Source organism: Nipponia nippon, unplaced genomic scaffold (assembly GCF_047370975.1).
Source record: "Nipponia nippon isolate SJK-2023a ecotype South Korea unplaced genomic scaffold, ASM4737097v1 scaffold_16, whole genome shotgun sequence".
Lineage (NCBI taxonomy): Eukaryota > Metazoa > Chordata > Aves > Pelecaniformes > Threskiornithidae > Nipponia > Nipponia nippon.
In genome coordinates, this window is record NW_028262332.1 from 8,494,272 (window position 1) to 8,499,935 (window position 5,664).

General features: G+C 53.2%; 1 long non-coding RNA gene across 1 annotated transcript; it reads right to left on the bottom strand.

The window, feature by feature from the left end:
* Window positions 1-4,558: 4,558 nt before the first annotated feature.
* LOC148056245 (uncharacterized) lies at window positions 4,559-5,447 on the bottom strand. The gene is made up of 3 exons (XR_015703790.1): window positions 5,179-5,447; window positions 4,858-4,999; window positions 4,559-4,767 (listed from the first exon to the last, which is right to left on the bottom strand). It is a non-coding gene; the product is annotated as an uncharacterized LOC148056245 (long non-coding RNA).
* Between the last annotated feature and the right edge of the window lie 217 nt (window positions 5,448-5,664).

Sequence of the window (5,664 nt, forward strand, 5' to 3'; positions counted from 1 at the left end):
GCCGCCAATGACGGCGGAGCGGAGCGGAGCGGAGCGGAGGGAGCGGCGCCCCCCCGAGCCCCGCACCGGGGCCGCACGGGCAGCGGCGCGTGCTGCCGGCACCCCCCTCCTCCCCGCACATCCCCGCACCCCCCTACCCCGGGCCGCGGCAGAGCGGGGGGCGGCTGCCGGGTACCCCCCCCCCCCCCCCGCCTCCGGGATGCGGGCCTGCCCCGGCGGTCGGAGCCGGGGGGAGAGAGGGGCCGACCCCCCGGAGCCGGGTCACCCTCCCCGGAGCCGGGTCACCCCTCCCAGAGCCAGGGGACACCGCAGGTTGACCGAGGGAGCCTTCATCCCCAGTTGCCAGTGCAGGGAAAGCATCCCCCCCCGCCCCCATGCAGGGAGAAAGGGGAGAAGACCCCGCAGCGTCCCCCGTTTGGCCCCACAAGGGTCCCGGGGCATTTTACACACAACGTGACTTTGTCCCGCGCACCGTTTATCGGGAGTCGCACTGAGGTTTTTGCTCTCTGGTTGTGGTGGCAGCCATCCCCAGGGAGAGGAGCGTCTCCCCTCTTCCCAAATCCGTGCCCATTCCCGCACAACCTCAGCTACTTTAGACGTCCTCGTCCACAGCGTTCTCCGAGGACGCCAAGGCTGTACAGGGCACGTTTGGCACTAGCAGTGGTGATTCACAAGACTTCGTTGGTGTCAAGGTGGTTACCACGTCCCAGAGCTGAAAAAAGCAGCATTTGATGATAGCAGAACTTGGGACAACACCTGACGATTCAAGCTGCCGTTGCCCCTCTAGCAGGTGGGCAACCTGCAGAGGCACCGGCAGGGACAGAACTGTCACAGCCATGTATAAAGGTTGTCCCCCCCTCCCCAAGCTGCTGTGACAGGGAAGCAAAACCTGCCCCAGCTCTTCCACTGCCTCTCCTGGGCTCGGCAGCCGCTCATGCCCGGGCTCCGCTGCAGGGCAGCGCGGCACCTTCGCTCCCCCGGGCATGAAGGATGCTCGCCCTGTCTCTGGAGGCCCTGCCAGCCCTGCCTAATTGCACCCCTGCCATCCGCCTCAGCTGCTGGCCCCCACGTTGCCTGCAAGCCGCCACGCTCCTCAGGTAGCAGGGACCCTTCTGCAGGCCACTGCCTCTTCCAGCCTCCCGGCAGCGATGCTGAGAAGATGAGCACGTTCAGCCCCGAGTGCCTCCGCCTGTCGGGACGCGTGACTCTTGTCCCGCAGCGTTCATTTCCCTGCCCTGACTTGCGTTTGCAGTCCCAAAGTTATTCCTAAGAGCTAACTTAATTTTTCTCTTCGGCAGTTTTAGCCCATCGATACTTGTTCTGTCCTTGTTGACTGATGAGAATAATTAGTCTCTGGTCCTTTTATAGCACATCTGCTCTCTTTAAGATGGTATCACTTATAGCACTCTTTTAATCTATAGAGAGGGAAACAGTTGCATTTAATTAATTGCTCCCTAAATAAACTAATTACTGCCAGTAATTTCAGCATACTTTGCACGCAGTTCAGACGCCTGTGCAGAGATCTGAAAGGCAAGCCACCCAGCCTAATGACAAGAAATGAAAGCAAGGGGGCAAAATATAGTTTATCTTCAGAGAGTTTACTTAAGACTATTAATGTTTAATTATTATAGACCGTATCGGTTAGTACTGAACTGTCTACGGCATGGTTCCTCTTCAGTTTTGCTTCAAGGTTGCTTGGCCTACATGCAAAAGATATTGAAAAGCTATGCCAGGAAAAAAAATGCTTTTTATTACTTTTATGGGTCAAACGTCATTGTCTAGCAATTTATCATTGTATCTTTGTTCAGAAATATGAATAATAGAGGTTCTTTGCTTGGGCCATTCATTTTGGTTCCTATGCTTGGACTCCTGTACTGCAATAAACAACCTCCTTGCTCCCAGGATGGCAAAGCAACTCTCCACTAATCTGAGCCCCGGATAGACGCAAGGAAAAACAATGTTATAACAAGGACTTAGCAAATACTTGGGCTGCCTTGAGCAAATATAGCCCTTGTTTTCTGGACTAACGTGAGGTCCACTTACTCTAACAGCGATTATGTGAAGATCAGTTATCTATGAAGGAGACAAAGGTTTTTACAATATATCTCTCTGTTGCGGCGGTGTGCAAGACCTCCGTTGTGAGCACGGTCTCGTCGTGCTTGGGGCTGTACAAACACGGAGCGCAAAGAGCCGTGATCCCCTAGACTTTGCAACATAAATTTTTACAGAAGGAAAGTGCTAATTAGTATCCGCAGTTTGGGAGCCAGTCCATAGCCTCCAGAGCTGGCAGCTGCCCAGCCACAACTTTATCAACCCCTCTTGCCACTTGGGAAGTGTCCTGTGCCTGCCAAGTTTGTGGGATAAACAGCCCAGCAGCAGCCAGGAGCCAAACCGTTTCTAGGTTTTAAGTACGGTCTTCAGCTTATAATCACCTGCCTTCCTCTGCCACCACCAGCGCGTTATTCTCAGTGTCAGTCCTTCGGTGAGTTCATGCATTCACACTCCTGCACCCAAAAATTCTTGGTTTCCTCATGCTTGACTCAAGACTTGGGATCAAACTGCCCAGGAATATTGTATGATCTTCCCTTCGCTCAGCATCTAAGGCCACTCTCCAGACTTTTTTTCCCACCTCCAGCTTGCTCCATCCCCAGGGAGCAACTTGTAATGCGCTGCCATCAGGAGAGGGCAGGTTCCCATCTGGTGGTCGTGACCCTGGAGACATCTTCCTTCTGAGACTCCCCTTCACCTAGGGGCTACGTGACCACAAACCACAACCAAACCCAGGTATTTCTGGGAGGAATGGGCAACTGAAACACTGCCCAGTATGTATTCCCAGTGCTCCGCCAGCCTGAGGGATAGTGGTGCCGTTTCTAGATTCAAGCCTCTTTCAGCAACTGCAGTTTGGTGGACACAACACAAATCAAGTGCATGGCCTCTCAGAGATGAAAAAAAAAAAATACACACAAAATAGGGTAGCGGAGGGCACTTAATATCGCTAAAGGATCCCACTGCTTCTGCCAGTGCTGTGCTCCAACAGGGAAACGCAGAGTTAGGGCTCTACTAAACCAGCCCCGTGCGTGCTGCAGGCACACGCCACGCACCTTCTGCCCGTCGCAGGCCCTGGGAGCGGGTTTGGATGCAGCAGCCAGGTACCATGACAGCACGAACCTTGTCATCACCTGCCAAATACTGCCTTTTTCCATTCCTAAGGGCCTTTTACTTTGCTGCTCTGTGGCATTTGGTTTTGCTTTAAGCTCCCCAGCAGTAAATAGGACCCCGTGAGTGCACCTTTGCAGGAGGAGGCTTACCTCCTCGTAGTGACGCCTGCTCTCTGGTCCCGATGGAAGCACCGGCCCCTTTGCTCTGCCTCTTCCCCATGACTATGCAGGCACCTTCTCTCAGAGAGTCTCCAAATATCCACGACAGCAGCCTGAAAGGTCTCCACTGCACTGTCCTCTCGCTGGGATGTGAGCACATGCTCACAGCACCTCAGTCACCTTCGCTGGATTTAAATGCAAATTTTTGGTTTAGGTGAGAACAGCAGCCTGATCCTCAGGTTTGTGCTCTTCCACAGCAGCCTCTCCCCCCCTTCTTTAATCACCCACGATGTAGGAACCACCTGGCTCATAAACACAGCCCTAACAACTGCCCATAACCGGGACCTTCTTTGGTGTCCCTCTTGTGCCCACGGCTCCCCGCTGCCGTGCCTTACAGCACCGATTCAGGCAGGTATGGAGCTGAAGATGCCCTGGGTCCAGGCTTGCCATGAGTTACTCTGAGAGGTTTCTGTCCTTGAAGGCGACAACCTCAGAGTGCTGAGGGATGCATCTGCCTAAAAGAGTTAACAAAGCAACAACAGAGAGAAACTGCTTCTTAAATAAATGGTTTTAACCCAAACAGATGAATTACCCAGTGCCACAAGCCAGCGTGCTCCACACTCACTGTGTTAAACATCCCCAGCCCGTGACCAACACCGTACGCCGAGGCTCGCGGGGTGACATCAGCCTCAGCCAGAGCAACGTGGGTCAGAGGTGCTCTGAGGGAACGTGCAGGTAAAAGCCGCTCCGTGGCAGGGCTTGCCTGGCACATCATGTTGCATCGCACCCGTCAGCTCCTGCCTCTGCACCCGACATGACGTGCCAGAGTTGCTGGAACGGGATCCCGTGCAGCCGCTGCTTCGGCTGGAAGTGCCAACGAAAGGAAGGGCTTCGAGAGGCGGGGGGGCGAGTTTAAGGGTGTTCACCGTGGATTCCCTCATGTCCTTTTACACAGGGCAGTCCTCACCCCAGAGGCATGAATATCGGGGGGTTGCTGGCTTGAAGGGCTGGGGGAAGAATCCTTCCATGGGCATCTGGGCTGTGGTGGGAATAGTGCAGAGCCTTCTGCCACAGCCTTGGAAAGCCAAAGAGACCGTATCTCCTGGAAGCACCTTCCCCTTCAAGCTTATTGACCCCTTTAAGGTTGTCAAGAGTAGGCAAGTACTCGTTGTACAGAAGACATCGAGTTTTTTGAAGGAAATCATATTTATTCACTATTTCTTCCCTTTATTAGACCATCTGCTAACTTGTCTGTTACAAACCTCAAGCATGCAGGGCCTGCAGCCTTTGTCATTTAATGTGCCAACCCTTTTGCTAAGCTGATAAAGCTCCGTCTTCAAACTCTCAGGCTCTTTTTGCCCCATGTCCTCGCCTGGATCGGCTCCTCTTGATGTTGATCCTGGCTTGCTGTGTAATCTTCAGGAAGCAGCTGAGTGCCAGAAAGCAATGGCTAGAGGAAAAGCAACAAGAAAGGCTGGCATCAAAGAGCAGAGCCCCACGCAGAAGGGCTCAGCACCAACCCACCCCCCCGAGAACTCACATGGCAGACAGCCCTTCCCCTGGACCCATGCCCACAGCAGATTCCAGCTCCTTTTGCTGCCGTTTCCTACCAAATCAAAGAAGAACTCTTCCCCACCACTCCGGAGATGCAAGGGGTCGCTTCATGAAAATTGAGATGGGTCCTGCAAAATCAGGGGTGATGGGTAATGCAGGAGGGAAATGCAGGGTGTTGTACAGCTAAAGAGCAAAAACTGGGTTTGGTGTGTTTTTAAATGATAAAGCAGATCTTCCCTTACTGAGCTTGGTATTCTCCACCACATGTCAAAAAAGGAAGCATGGAAAGATGTCTGCTTGGACTCACCAGGAGAGCGATAGGGATGGATGAATGGTCGTCCCACGGTGAAAGGTGTCTGGAAGGCCATGAGGGATCTGAAGCAGCTCTGGGGCTGTCACCCACAGGTGAGCATGGAGGATGAGAAGAGGAAGCCACTGGTGGAGACTGGGAGCTTGGGGGTAGCACCTGCTGGGAAGAGAAAAGCCATCCCCGTGATAGGACTGGCGCGAGCTTGTCATGCCTCCCTTGCAGAACAAGGCTAGAGCAGGGTTTATCCTGCTTGGAGCATCTTTTGCAGGGACACGTGTATCTGTGTTACAATGCGTGGAGATGGTTATTGCAAAGCCACTTTATTTATGGTGTTTTTATTGGCAGGGGAGTGGGAGTGCAATACAATTTTAGCCACTCTGATGTCTCTATCTCCCTTACATCCCACCTCCATTTCTAGAGCAGTTTTTTTTCTTTAAATTACATGATTCCTCAAACTGTACAAGGGACTTTCTGTACCTGAGA